Below are 16605 nucleotides of genomic sequence, written 5' to 3'. Positions count from 1 at the left end.
TTCAAAGTTTTGCATAAAAAACTAGTTTAACATATCAAACCGGGCTAAAAAAAATTACGTATTTAATTTAGTGATGAAATAACTGATTGTAATAAAATATTTTAAAAATAACATATACCTATTTCAACCCACATAACAACTGTCATCAATTATGGTTATGACAAAGTGCGTGAACACAATAATTTTTAATAAAAATTTTTGTGTATTGAAAATACTTTCTCACATTATTTCGCTAAATTGAATGTTATTTAAATTTTACAACGTTTATAACATTTCACATTCATATATATTTTTATCAAGGAAGAGAAAAATCAGATGAATCATTTCTGGTATAAAATTTTGAAATTGAATTTGTCACGTAATGAAAATCACTATTCGATTGGTGTGTGATATTGGGAAAACATCATCCATGATGAAAAGCTTTGTTTTGCACAAACGATATTGTCACTCAGCAATATATTACCAATAGTACTTCGACATAAAACGCAGGTGCTGAAACCCAGCCATTAATTCCATGGCACCGAAAGATATAGCGAAAGAACCCAATTTTTTATTACAAAAACCGCTCAACTTTCAAACAATAAAAAGGGTGATAAACTGACCACTCGTAAACTGGCCGAAATTACTTTTTTCAACAAATTAGCCGAGTTCTTACTCAGCTCAGGTGTTAAAATGTAAAACGGAGACAACGGCTCCCATGAGTGGTATTTGAATTCTACTTTTATGTACAAATGTCCATTTGACACTATGATGATATCATATTTACTTTTATGACGAAAATATGTATTTGGTTATGATAATCGTATCAAATTCTGATTTTCTTTCAGCTAGGGTTTGAAATCAGCTCAATTCAATACCACTTTATATGTATAAACATTGTCTTTTGTTCTATCGTTTCAAATTTTGTGTGCATTTGAAATAATAACCTATAGAGGAATTAAAAATAAAAATATTACGTGATTGTAATATATATAAGAGCAAATTATTGTATTTACGACAACAACTTTCTCATATATTATACATTGTCATCCGAACTTTAATTAAGCTAAATTTACGTTTGCTACGTAGTTTAATAAAACAGTTTTAATAGATTCTAAACGTACTTTATAGTCTTTCCCAGACGACGGCTGCCGTGTTGGTAATGCCCGAGCGGACAAAACGAAAATTGGCTTGATTATTTAACTTGCATATTTCGTTTTTGAATTTTCTTCAAAGTATTGATATTTCCTTTAGTTCAAACCTTTTGTGTGATTGTATACTAATGCTTATTTATTTTATACGAGAACTTTGGTTTTTTGTTGTGTTCGTTACTAACTGAACGCACTAATAGGTGACTTACCTACAACTTTAATTATATAAGGTAGGTATTAAAATAATTGTCGATGTTAAATGTTATCATTGAACTAAAATAGCTCTAACCTTTCCATAGACACTGAAGCATGCTCAATCCCACTTAAAAAACGATTTTTGTAGTACGAAATTATTGATATCGCGAATAAATATCAAAAGTTAACAATTTCGTTGCTTAACAACGTTTAAATTTGAATAAAAAATTGAAAACGTTATCCCCGTGTTTTGTTTGAAAAGCTTCGCCGGGGAAAATCAATAATCGCATAACCCTCCTAAATCCGTTTATGATACAACGCATAAATAGTCAGGCTTTATTTATCCTTACTGGAGTTGAGACAGAAGAATGATCAAATAGCCTTTGTCCTTCCCTCTTTACTTATTCAAACAAAATTACATATGCCCGCTTCTGAATCGCCATTGCCCGAAATTTTACGCGTTCGAGATAGTGCCATGAATATAAATATATCGTAAAGGACACCACGAAGACGCCAACAGAGTTTACGGTATGCTCACTTTGCATTCTTCGTGCGCGGACCCTTTATGGTCGCTTTATAGACTTCACTCCTTTGCATAAAACCTCTGAAGTTTGGACATAAGAATCATTGATATGTCCAACACTTATCCGCTGATGGCAGGTCCGCAGTTTACTTGCGGTTGTTTAGTGTTTACGTAGATCTTAGTGAAAGACAGAAAGGTCATTGCAAATTTCTTTGTTAGTTCTATTTACATTACCAAGAAAGGATTTAAATTTTATTGGAATTGCATGTACTCAATAAAATCCATAAAACGATACTTGAATAAATACCATTTAATATTAACCAGAAGAAAATCATCTTCTGCAAATTGAGATAAACTCATAAAATGAATCGATCTCAGCAAATAAACACAAAATGCGATAACTTTGCTGCAAAAATAATCGTTAAATGAGATATTAAGAGTAATAAGTCTGCCTGAGGCCTAAAAGGGGATCCGGGAATTCAGAAATGGTTATCTCGAATAAGGCTTCTGTTTGTTTATAAGGAGTAAACAATATAATTTTACGATTTGTATACTGCGTATTAGAGCTTTTATAGTATATTGTTTGCTGGAGATAAAAAATATTTGCATTTCATTAAGTATTTTATTTATGTAAGATCCTTCCCAAATCTTTTATTATGAACATCCATATCAGTTTTGAAGTAATTAATGAACGAAAATATAGCGAATGCGAGTGCTTCTAGAAACATAATTATCAACTGCATAAGTAAATACAGATGATGACAATATTCTTGAAAGTTCGTCTTAATTAATACAATAGTCTCTTGTGGGATCAATTGAATTAATAAGGAACATTAATAAAATCACAATCATTATTAGGAATATAATAAAGTCGAAGAAAAACACGTACTTGGGTGCTATTTTAAGTGTTAAATTGGATGTTTAGCGCCTGAGGGTATCTCTGTTAACTATTAATCCCATTTTCTTTTACAGAGATAACGAAACTCATTTAAGATATCTTGCGAACGCCTTTCAAGCGTTTTGGGGTGCAGCCTCGGGAACAGAGACGGCTATGAATCGGCTCGGGTTACGTCATTATAATGTAACCCCCAAATTTGACGTATTAACTTAAATTAATCTCAGTTTGTTTGTTATATGTCCTTCCTATTTGAAATATTTTCCAGCACTTGATAAATCATTTAAGTTGTATATTCTTTATTTATAGCACATAAATTTAACATTAATACTTTAATTTCGTTTATTTATTTATATTTGTATTGTATTATCATCAGTATTATCATTACAACAAACAATATTACAGTTACAATGTTATATGTAGGAAAACAATGCTCGTGGTGTATTTTCTAACGCATTAAAATAAAGGCCTCTCCTGCTTCATTCGTGTCCCTTAATACCTCCGTATTTCGTCTAAAGAGACCAAAGGTTTCTCTTTACGTCTAATAAAATTTCCTTCTGAGATTCTTAATTGAAAATTCAAATTTATGCATAAGCTTTGATTGTAGCGATGTTAGAGACGCATTTTGAGAGCATTTATGAGATTTAAGCCTTCGTCGGCTAGTCCTTTGCAAATTTTATAAGATAAAATCGCAGATTGAATAAAACCAGTTAATTTTTAAAAGAAAGAGCTTTTTTTAATTACCACTTTAATTAAAGAGGTATAAAATTTTTTATTTTTATGAAATTTGGTAACCGCAGACCTGTTTACTTTTTCTCACCTTCAATCCTTACAATCTTTTCCTTAAACCTTGCTTCTCAAAAGCGGGCAGCGTATTCGCAAAGGCACTACTTCTACGAATGTTGATGAGCGGTGGTGATAGCTTACCATCAAGTGAACCACCAGCTCAGTTGCCCGCTATGACATAAAAAAGAATCCTTATGATAGCACTTAAAAACAGTAAAGGTACGTTGCGCAGGACCGACTACTGTTTTTAGGTTCGTCGGAAAAGAAGTTTAGTTGATGTTTGAATTTGTTAAAATTTTCATTTAATCATAAAACTATTTAAAGAAACTTCTAAACGTGAAAGAATTTTCTCACGGGAACTCACTATAATTACGACCGACTTAAACTATAAGAAGTGAAACTTTCACTAAGTTAAATTATCGATTTTGTACAAGACTTGGAAAGTCTTTACTCTTCACTAACTTACTTAAGTTACCCAGATTAAAAAGACAAAGTGATGAGCGGAATTGACGAATATACACTTTGTTAAGTAATTTACTTTCTATTAAATATTTTGATTTAACGACATAGACATCGATGACATAAAATATGCCGTGATTAAAGTAATATTTTAATTGAGTATATGACTAGGATTAATGCATTTTGCAACAAATACCTACTAAAATACTTACTTGGTTTCTAGTATTTAAATGTTTAAAGAAAATAATCAGACATCACTGTTGCAAACTTGCGGTTTGTTTATTTATTTGAGTCCATGAATTAAAAAATCTGTTGAAAGACTTAATTTTGTAATTTTAAGCGAAGACACGTTTTTCAATAAAAGCTTATTATAAAATTCAAAAATACATTTAATGAATTTATGAAACGAACATAAATAACTGATAAGGAACGGACATGACAGCTGTGTTCTTAAAGATAAAATGAAATTATTCGGCGATTCGGTAATGTGTTTAGCGTTTAGAGTCGTTAATTTTTCGGACATGTCCTAGCGGTTACTTATAAAGGTTGAATATAATTTAATAGAAGCGTTATATCTCTGCCGGGTCACGTAAGAGGGCGCTTGGGAGAAAATTACATTTTGTTTAGCCACGTACTGTAAGCGACATGGGACAAGCGAGTTAACGAGTGCTCAGGATTCTTGGTAATTCTTTCATATCTTTTATCCTAGTTTTGAGTAAATCACAGCAAACCGGTAAGTGGGTTATTGCAACTTCTTTTTTATGTGGCAAATGGAAAGATCGATTCTCTATTGTTTACAAGTTTTTCGGTCTGACTTTTACGGAACAATTTTGCAATGTGTTGTGTATAATATGTTTAATTTCATGTAAGTACTGTGAACATATGATGGCAAAATAAATTATGCTATTAAAGTTTTGTTTTATGAGTGCTAGATAATTATCATTCAGTTAAATTATTCTACAATGGATTCACAAAATTAACAGACAGTAAGTAGGTAGGTAATTTATATGTGGGTCGCGGACGTATATTAACCAGCTCCCGTGACCCCTTCATGAAAGCGGCTCGTCGGAATACAGTGGGGTTTTAGTCGGTAAGAATCCGACATAAGCTCGGCTCCTTTTCCCCGGGGGCCGTGGGTATCTATATAAGATTTTCCCACTATAAAAAAGGTAATTGATATGTAGGTACGTCAATTATTAACAGTTTAGTGTTTTATATTGGCCATTTGTTATCATCAATCAAGAGATTAAAATGTAACTAGAGCTATTAATTAAATTTTAATCGCAATTAATCCATCGCCGCAATTCATATTCACGAAAGCGATATTTTAAGTGAGAACAAAACCTAACAAATTAACTGATGCAATATTTCAATGTGATTTAATATTTTTAGCAAATACTCTCATTAATTAATCGCAGTTCAATATAAACAGTGTATTAATCATGACTATTCATGTTTTTCAACTAATAATTGTATTATAAATTGTATGTACAATATTTCAATAATTGGCTACTTGTTTTATAGTCAATTGAGCATAAATTGTATTTCAAAAATAATCGATTATTTTTAGATTATCCGTGTAATAAGATTGAAGTGTTATCTTTGAGTTATAAACTTCATTATTTTACCACTTTACTTAGCTTAGATATGTAGCAATAATGTGGATATTATGTTTAATTAAAAAAAACATTAAATAGGAATGTTAAAATTTAGTTTTTACTGTAGGATTTAGACATAATTTCCATACGTACTTGGGACATACATGAACAATCTTCAAGGCGCGAAATAATTGTAAATTTTAATTTTCTATGCAATTGGCTTTCAAGGTTCTCATTTGGTACTCCATGAGATTTAAAGCAAAATATATAAAAAAACGATAGTTAACATATCATAATATTATTCTTACAATTTAACCCAAACCAACGAAACCGTGATACGCTAAAATCCATCCAATCTTTTACGTTATAGAACGTGACATGAATATAATATGAGAACACAACAAAAAACACAACCCTCCTCACGCCTTCGAAAAAAACTAATTGGGAATATAAATTGGAAATAATTTTAAATCGGCACACTGATAAAAATACTACATTTGACTCATCTAATAATTAAATGCATCTTGTTAGTAAACGAAAAAGAGCAATAAAAATAAACCCCCAATTTTAATTGCCAGCTGTAAATAACAATTTGGTAAATTTTCCCCAATTTTGGTTGTGTTGCGTGCTCAAAACTTTTTATTACAATTTTATTGTTATTTAGATGTGTTTGTTTCTTGTTTTAGATTACATCGGCGGTTTAAAAGGAGCGGAACGTTAATGTGAGTTTTCGAGTTTTTGTTTTAAGCACAGAGAAAAAATTATAGAATATAACAACAATAAACTTTTAGGTCCGGTCCATCAAGGAGTGTAATGACGCAATCCCTCCGAGAGGTAAGCCTAATGGGAAACTAAACTAGCGGTCAGCGAAACTTTTTGAGAGGGAAATTTGAGTCAACAGTGATGTAGCCCCAAACTATAAGCGTTAAGGAACTTTTATGGGCGGCCCTGCCATTCAGCGCGAGTCAGAAGCTAATTCCGGGAGCGAAACAACACCGCACCTGAGACGCGGTTCTTATTTCTCTTTCTCGTTTTCACCCACTTTCACCACCACAGAGCAAAGTGTCGAGGTGTTCTGAACTTTGTCGGGCGTCATAAATTTATTTAACGGCCCGAAGGCAATAAGAGGTAAAGTGTAAAAAGAAAAATACGATACCAACGTGCCTAGCCGTTATTGCAATTAAACAGAGGAAGTAAATCTTTCAATACGAGCGCTAGCGTTCGCCTCCCGTTTCCTGCCTTAATTTATCGCTTTGTTTTAGTCAGTGCCGCATCCAATTGACGGATTGCGATGTGTTTGATTAAAAAAGTCAGCTTAGTCTTCACCCCGTGCAAGCTCATTTATACGATTCGATTTTGAATCGGGCTGTCTCACGATACGACGACACGATTTTATATTATTTGAAACGTAAAAACACTGTATATACTTTTTAATTTATTGCCTTGTTTATTTGTTCGACATACTTTCGCAAAAATATTCTGATTCATTGAACCTTCAATACTGTATTTGTAAAGGTACGTAGAAAACTTTACGTAACATAAAAAAATATCGAAAGAGTTCAAAACGTATATTAAAAATTCGGCTTCGGTTCACTTTGTTATACTTTTTCTGCGAGTGTAAATAAAACCGTAGATTTGCTAACATGCAACATCCTTTAATTGCGTCTACGTCCATTTATTCTATTTCTTCAAAATACTAGCACGAGAGCGAATATTTTTCGACTGAAAAAGTAGAAAATTACTAGCAAGTTTGGTCTCAATTTAAAAGGCAAAACATAATAAAAATAGAATTTTTATTACGATTCGTTCACTTGTACTTTATATACTAGGTATTTTAGAACAGTAAAGTGCTTATTCTGTTCACTAAAGCTTGTTAATTTTCTTTTTTAAAATTGCGACTAGCTTGTGTCAGCTTGTGTACAGTTATTTATGTGACATGAAAGTCTTAATATTATTTGTTATATAGTGATGAGTGTACACTGTAAGTTTAGAATCTTTAAACAATAGTTTTCACGCGACGCAATGGTATTCTTGACCCGTCCCACAATAAAAATATTAGATTCCCAAACGAATTGATTGAATCAAACAGGAAGTAATTTATTATTATGCTTTGTCGGTATGTAATCGTCAATTACAAGCCGTCAGCGCTGTTCTAAGACCACGTCGTTACCCCATTTTCGAAGGCTCGTAAGTAAATCGTGCAATTTTTGCGGTAACAGGAAAATGAAGGGACGAGTGTTAAATTCGAATTGCTTAATGGCTCGCAAGCAGGCATTTCATTTTCCATTCGAATTGCTGCGTAATTTAGAAGTGCGTGCGCGTAAACGAGTGTTGCCTATTGTTTGTTCAGCTTAAAAATACTCCCTCGTAAAAAAATTTAATGTTTTCAAAATGCCATGGAAATTTCGCCCGGGAAAATTGCGTAGAAAATATTTCATAACAAACGAGGCCTGTACCTACTACATTATACCTACGGTATTAATTACTCAGGCGTTTATGAAGTTTGTACTTGTTAAGATGTAGTGAAGTCAGTCAGGTTAACTATGATAAATGTTTATTTTCTACCAGCCTCACAGAAATAAAGAATAAAATTTTATAAAACCGAAAACCCTGATTGCTATTTTTATGTGTTATAAAAACTTACACTCTAATGTACAATGAGCTAATTACTAAAAAGGATCGTCTTGAATTTTTAAAGCAATTTCAACTCTTGCCGTGCTATGAGGCGGTGTATACAAACTATTTCAATTAGTCGAGTGCGAAGTGAGGACAGAACAAAAACGTTCAAATATTCATAGCGTGCGGTATCGATTGTACCCCGGCATGAATACACCCCATTGAAAGATGCTATCGGTCACCGCACCCATATTATTACGGTTGCGATGAAAACAAACGTGTCTGTGTGGAGGCCCAATCGTAGAACTCGACGGTTCGTAATATGCCTAGAGACATTTCACGCCACGCTTACGCTCGCTACGCTCAAAAATATATCAAACGTTGTATTTTTGGTGAAAAAGGTATCACAAGTCAATGTTAATTCAATTAATTTAATCATTCAGTTAATTCATTTAAGTTAATTCAATGTTATTCAAAAAAATTACCAAACAGTCAATAGTAATAGTAGATAATTAATCAGTGGTGTATTATTGGCCCAATTATAATATTTCTGCATTTGTCATCCTTACCCCAGGAAAAGTCAGTATTAATTACTATTTTCATCATAGAATATCATCAACATAAAAAATACAAATAACAATAAATATTAAATAAGGAAAACTACTACTATCAATAAGACGTTTTTGTGGATCTTTAGTCTTCATATCCGAAATATAATTACAAAAATTAGTTACACACACAAAAACCATTACTCGCACATTAGTATATATTGTATCCTAAATACTAACATAAATAACAATTTATTTAGGCACCTGGTAATATGCCAGTAATATTTAATGTCCCGTTACATATCCAATGTCCATGTCATAAGAGCAAATAACATTATACCATATTCCAACTAACGTGCGTTCATTATAATGATGGTAATTTTCCGATATTGACCTTAGCGTTTCATTTTATTTGCCTTCTACGAAGTCAATGTGACGATGCTTCAAAGGGCTGAGAAATTGTTTCTTATTATTCTTATTAGTCTTCATGTTTTGTATGTTACTTTTGATGAATTGCATTTAGGATTTATTTAAGGAACTCACAATTATGACACGCTAGTTATGTTTGGGATTGTAATCCATTATAGCAAAACAAGTAATTTATTATTCAAGCAGTGATAGGAGATGCAAATCATATTAAAAACAATGTTCTATTTTAGTTTTTAGCACATGAGTCGTACAGAACTAAGTATGGGTTGACTAGTAAAAGCTTATTTCTAAACCTCTCAGAACATATGGGTCTAATTAGTAAGTTTTAATAACCCAATAAAATTAAAAACAAAAGCTACGAGAAATTAAGTAACTGGCGGAAAGAAGCTCGCAAATTATATGTAACTAGCTTTCTTCCCATGGCTTCGCTCGCATAGTCCAAGGAAAATATAGACAGTCTCAAATTTTTATTCACATACTTTTCGTTCGCGTGGGATCTTCCGGATAAAAAATAACATTTGTCCTTTCTTGTCTGAATCTTTGTACCAAATGTCATACAGATCGGTTCAGTAGTCGCGGCGGCGTCAGCTGTAGTACGTTTTTTCTCTCCATAAAGACCTTCCTTGTACCTTAACAAAAACGTTAAAAATAGCCGAATTGGTTGAGCCGTTCTCAATTTTTACGCTCAGCGAAACGATTTGGCGATTAATTATTTTTATATATATTTTGTCTTTTTGAATAGTGAGTATTAAAAGCAAATATTTAAAACACAAACAAAATCCCATAATATAAATGCGAAAGTAACTCTGTATGTCTCTTCTTCACGCCTAAACCATTGAACCAGTTTGGATAAAATTTGGTATTGATATAGTTTGTCAATCCAAAAAGGACATCGTTTTTATCACAAAACTATGGGAAAAAATCATCTTAAAAATGTCTATTTCAACGAGAACGATGCCGAGGGTGGAAAACTAGCGCTAAATTTTACAGACAGAGTCGTCGGTACAAGCTAGCCCTGATTTATGTACTTTAATGTTGAATTGAAAGTTGTTAAATTTCTATCAGACGCCTGTCATTTTCAGCCCGTAGAAGTTGATAAGCAGACGGTGTGAAATAAATAATAAACCGCTGTAAGACTTCGCTTATTTTAACCAATCGAAAAGCATATGAGGCATACTTTAGTACGGAATAGCCGTAGAAAAATAACTTTATCTTAGAAATCATTATGTATCGAAATAAACAAAAAGTGGTAAAAAATAAAAACATGCATTTGCGGAAATGCATGTTTATCTATAACTAGCCGTTTGCTCCAGCTTGGCCCGTGGTACGTATACATCCTATGTCACTGAGTGAAGCAGCATTCCAATGGTTTGTGGGCAATGGGCACTTTTTGCGTGAAAACGTTACGAACATACATAAAAAGTATCCTCTAGTTTCCTCTTAATGTAGACATATTGCATATATTTAAAAATATTCATGTATAAAGAAATGCTAGAAGCTGTGTAGTAAATGTGTAATTATAGAAACTGTCCCGGCGACGCGCGATTTTACAGATAAATAATCTTATAATAGCTAAATATTTTCGAAATCGTGCATTTAAGTTAAATCAATTCAGAGCAACAAACCTATGAACAATATTAGTTTAGATAATTTACAAAATGATAAAAATATTTTGTCACAAACCTCATTTGGGCAGAACGATTTTCTGAACACGGAGAAAAACACGTTCGACTGCACTATTTTATTCTGCAAATGAGATAAAATTATAATCAGGTTAACCCGATTTACGAATTTTAATAACAATAAGGGTACACAGTAAAAAATATAATATATAAACCAAAAGAATATAACCAAATCATCTATGTGAACATATTATAAACATAACATATTTAATATAATAGCACAATAACCTAAATCAGACTAATGTAACAGCCAGATTGGTTCAACTCAATTACATGAAATCGAGCTATTATGATTTGATATATTAATGTTTATAGTGCTGGTTCTCACGTGATCTTGGCCATATTTTATTGTTATTGTGTATATACGAATATTTCATCCAAGTATATGAGTAGATTATCATTATTTCATAGGTTAACAGCCTAAGCGTACAGATATTGTTGTTATAGTATAATTATTTTTCATTTTCTAGAATCATATTAAACTTAAAAGTGGATAATATTTTAACGCCTTCGCACGGCATATTTCCGAAATTTATAAAGTTATTATACAGAACACTATCAACAGACTCAAATTTAGTTTTTACCAATTTACAGCTTGGTTTTCATTCTTAATAAAAACAACGTATTTCGTGTTATTTCAAGAACAGTATCGAAAAGTTTTTAGTAGACAATATTATCATTGTCATTTAGTTAATTACTATACTACCATGCAATATTATAATTTTCACAATATATTTCACGAAAATGGACGTCAGCGGTTATTTCAAAAATTGACAGCTTAATTCTTAAAACGAGAAAATGTGTTAACTATTCATCGAACTTTTTTTTAAACTCAACTATAGATATGGATAAATTAAAATGCACGATCTGTGTCTATTTAATATTGCTGAAGCACAGCACATTTCAGCGAAACATTTTATTAATGATGTAGTTACTACAGCCGCACAACTCCGCAATTCATAATCATTGTTAACCGCTAAATATATTGAATTATAATTAGTTCATCGAAACACGTAGGTACTTAACGTTATTATGTAAAGGACAGCAATGTATCATGTACACAGGTGTCTGTTTATCTAACTGATTTAATAACTGGGTTCATCGCCAATCGAATCAGGTTTCGGATTGTATGCAGAATATCAATGCTCCCGAACGCATTAGTGGAATAGACAGAGCAAACATTGGGCGGATTTCAACGGTCGTAAATTGCAGTCTGGTTTATAAGACCGCTGGAAGCGAATATTTCATAGACCAATTACATGTTAGACGATAGATTCTAGAGTTTTCCCTAGAATTTATGTAGTATCATTTTATTCATGTAAGCTCGAATTGTTTTAATGCCTACACAGGAGTATGCCTTTCTCTAAGTTTGATTGATTTTTTTAACGCGCCCACTTTAAGGTTAAGTAAACGTAGGTCAAACAAATAAATCAAGTAGGTTATATATAATTCTTTTTCTCAGATCTGTTTTTAGGAAAAGGACCCTGCTTTTGAGTTTTGGCTTACATCAGTTGTATGATAACGTCTAACGACTTTCACTCACCCAATAAATACAATAGCAGATATGATTTGATATTTATTATTATAGTGGAACTTCTGACACATCTATCCACGTTCTGTTCAAACATTCATACCAACGCATAAAAATTCTACGTCAGAATTCTCTTCCTTCCAAAATATTCATTCCATTGCATTATCATACATGAAATGGGCCATACGAAAATCTACGTATAAATCACATCTCGCATCATAAAAAATAATCTCAACTCAACTGAATATCACAAACACCCAAAAGCACGTATCATTTCCTCTGTTATCTACTTCTGTAGTAGTACACCGCGACTCGGTGATAAGGCAAGGGTGAACGCACGACTGCGTCCAGGTACCCGAGGGGTGAGGGGCAGAATGCCAACATGATTAATGGATACCGTAATGATAATGACCCTGTCTGCATCATTCGAATCAATGCTTAGCAATGCGTCCACTTTCGCGCTTTCATGGACGGTATAATGAAAGGACTTTTCGTTCCTAGTTAGTTTATAATTGGATATGAATTGCAATACCTTGTTAGACGCATAAGCGCGGACGTTTGAAAGCGTTTCAAACTTTAGAAGAATAGTTACATGATCTTGTTAGTCGAGACTCTCTTACTCTTTCAGACCTTTTTGCGGGATGCCGGTTTATTAAAATTGAATACTTTGACGTCTTTTCGCTTTGGATGTGCGTAATTATCGCATAATTATTTTAGTGCGTATCTTCATTATGATTAATTGATCATTTTCGTTGGATGCAACTTGTATGGCAATAGTTTATTTATTTACACTGATGCTACTAGCATAATTATTTATGCTGGTGGAACATTAATATTTATAAGTGACTATAGAATATATTATACAGAAGCACACGCCGTATCCAATAAATGATCAAAAATATTGGTAAAGTTTGTGGTACACCAGGAACCGATGCTTCTATTTCTATTTGCATATTAATTTGTGTAAGGGTGTTGCAACCATCCCGCATATTTAAAATTTTTTGAAAATCACATAAACTACTTTTATACCAACTAGAATACAATATGAATTATAACGATAACATATTATATTTTTATATATTATGTTTATAACATGCTTTATTTATATTATTATATATTTTGTTTATATTAAAAGAAATCTTTACCAGGTCTTAATGCTATTAGTAACAGCAAATTCATTGAACACATTATTTGAAAGTAAAGCTTGAAGTAAAGGTGATAGGACAGATTGCTTATTTTTGTTATTTTTATAGCATCAGCAATTGCTATTTTTTAATGAAAATTTACGAAAATTTGTGTGTGGGAGTCCAGCACTCTTGGCACGAATTGGGCCAGCTTACACCCGGGAAGTACCGATCCCCCACAGAAGACCGGCGTGAAAAAGAAGCATTCTACTGTGTTCCGTTCGATGAGTGGAGGAGCTGGAGGTCCATATCCTTATCTTTACCCTTCCCAGTCTATCCTTTATTCCTCTCGTCAATCCTGTCTTAATCCCTTTCCAATCCAAAGCACGTAATTTTTAAATTAGTCGCGTAATCAAACACAAGAAACTATAATCTATCTACACATTACTCACTAGAAGTTACTTATACAATAGATTGTTCTCAAAAGTTAACAAAGTTCAGAACCCATAAGTCATCTGGAGGTAGGATAAGCTGCGAGTAAATCAGTGAGCGATGAATACGACTGCGGCGGTTGATAACGGTTAAATATGGTGCGACCGTTCATACGACGTACCTACTTATCACTTTGGTTACGTATCTGGTTTGTAATGTGTGATTGTTGATTTATCGGCCAATGGATTAACGCTGTGAAGTGACTTCATTTCGAATTTGTGATGTGTTTAAACGTTGGTCATTAAACTCTTTGACGCTAAGATCATTGATTGAGTTTGAGTTATAAATGTTTTATGTTTGAGTTATAAATACCTTATGTATAAAATAAAGTCGTAGTCACCCCGCATGTAACTCAATAACGGCTGAACACATTTCAATGATTGTTATTTTTAGTATCTATTTACATTTGGATTAGAATAATACCTATTGAAGATTTGAAAAACCACAAATTAAAACTAGTATTTTTTTCACTCGTATATCTGTAATACAAAAAATGTAAATTTGTTTGCTATCCCAGAAAAATATCCAACTTTAAAATGTTACACATTTCCATAGAATTTGATTTTTAAGTCATAGTTGACAACTGAATTCCGTTTCGCCTGATGATACCACCTCCTTACGCATAGGCAGTGCCTCTGCAAATGCTCTGCCTGCTTTTAAGGGCTAAGGGGCAAGGAAAGGATTGAAGACAGGAAAGAAGGAATAGACTAGAAAGGGCGAGGGAAAAGGAAATTGCCCTCCGGCTCCCCCACTCACCGAACCAAACACTGTATCATCCTAATATTTCACGCCGATCTTCTGTAGGGTGTGGTACCTTCCTCGATGCGAGCTGGCTTAATTCGTACCGAAGCGTGCTCGAATCCCACATTCAGTGAGTAATAGCGAGTTAATCTTTAATAAAATTATTAACTCGCTATAATAATAATTAATTTACTAAACTAATTTTTATAAAATACTAATTTTTAATAAAATAATTTATTGAAAATTAACTGGCTAGTACTTGAATAATGTTCCCTACTATATCCAAATCAACCACCAAGTTCATTAACGTTTGCATTAGTAACTATATCTTAGGGCAATCGAACATGAATACAATTAGCATACAGACCAGCTATCGGTTACGTTTCCAAACACGATTAAGAGAAAATAAATGTCGTATTGATAAATCGGTCTGTGACCATGTTAACTAGTAAATAGCGTGCGGCTAATGACGAAGCTATAGGATGCGAATAATAAATGCTATTATTCCTTGTAAAGTACACCATTCTACAGCTGTTTTAGACGTCCTTTTAACAGGATATCGTAGGGAACACGTGTGATATTTAGTATTTATAAACAGAGAGTTAATAGCGTATATTGTTAGTACTTCAAGGTAACAGCTTTCGTCATAATAATGTATTCATGGTTGGGAAACTTTGAAACATTAAATAGTAAAACAGGAGTTATATTGCACCTTTTAATTTTACGATACAAACTTTAAATGTTCCAGAACAATTATCATCAGTACAAATAGTTATTAAAGAATAAAGTCGTTACCTGAACTAAACCTAACTCGGCGAAACTACAATTATGATTGTTTTCGGTTATATATTGTTTGTAATGGGCAAGTTTTCATATTAAGGTTGTCTGCCCTTATGGCCTGTTTGCATGCGAGACTGTTTACTGGGCTATTATAGATTAGTATGAGCTAAGTCGACATGGTCCTTGATTAATAGTTGAGTTAAGAACTACCCCGGTCTAGACGATTTCACATAAAAAATGAAGTGTTGAACGACCTCAAACCTAATGCTATTAAGTTTAGTAGATTAGATATTAAAAACATTGACGTTAATTCCTACGAGGCAATATTTTAATGAAATTGTAGCTCGGCTTGTATATTGAGGAAAGGAAGCGTATAAAAATGTTTTTGAGTTATATGTTATTGATATAAAATACAAAAAATATAAGCGCAATATTTTTAAAGTTGTGCGTAATATTTGAGTTGGTTTTATACTTTAAATAAAATGGTAAGCATATAGCAATATTCAACGTTTCAAACTGGATTCAAAACCAATTTCCCGTATGATTGCGAATAATCATGGGGTTGCTTTGAACGTGAACCTGAAACAAGCACGCAACCTCACTTTCATTTTGTTGATGCATTCTGAATTACTTTAATTACTTATCATTTTGAATGGCGATGAAGCGATAGAAATAGTATTAGTATATGCTCTATTCGTTTTCTGTTCTAAACCTTTCAAGCAGATGTGTTTTATAGCTATGGCATGTTTATTTATTCATAGAGGTAGCTATACAGTAAATATGACATTCAGCTTTAATTAAGTGTGTAGAGTTTATATCGTTTTGTGATCTTTATATTATGTAATAATATTCATAAATATAGACCTATTTTGGCAATTATGATTGATCAAGTGATTATACTTCTAACAGCCAACAAAGCGATAACTTCTACATTTCCCCTCGCCTTTTACAAACGTGAAAAAATAATTGCCTCCACGTATAAAATTTAAAAATATCTGTTGTATTTTAGATAAACTACAACTAAAATTTTGTAATTAATCTAAAATATCTAGATACCATAAATACATTTCTCGTAA

The 16605-nt window shown here is 32.6% G+C and overlaps 1 protein-coding gene across 1 annotated transcript in view; it reads left to right on the top strand.

Moving 5' to 3' along the window:
- The window catches only part of LOC119832751 (semaphorin-2A-like), a 511596-nt gene that overhangs the window by 82930 nt on the left and 412061 nt on the right, over positions 1-16605 (top strand). The window contains exon 3 of the mRNA XM_038356484.1: positions 6273-6308. The gene's annotated coding sequence lies outside the window, so the exon portion shown is untranslated. The remainder of the gene's footprint in view (positions 1-6272; positions 6309-16605) is intronic.

Source organism: Zerene cesonia, chromosome 16 (genome assembly GCF_012273895.1).
Source record: "Zerene cesonia ecotype Mississippi chromosome 16, Zerene_cesonia_1.1, whole genome shotgun sequence".
Classification (NCBI taxonomy): Eukaryota; Metazoa; Arthropoda; class Insecta; order Lepidoptera; family Pieridae; genus Zerene; species Zerene cesonia.
The sequence above is the reverse complement of the archived record's forward strand: the minus strand, read 5'-3'. Positions and strand labels throughout refer to the sequence as shown.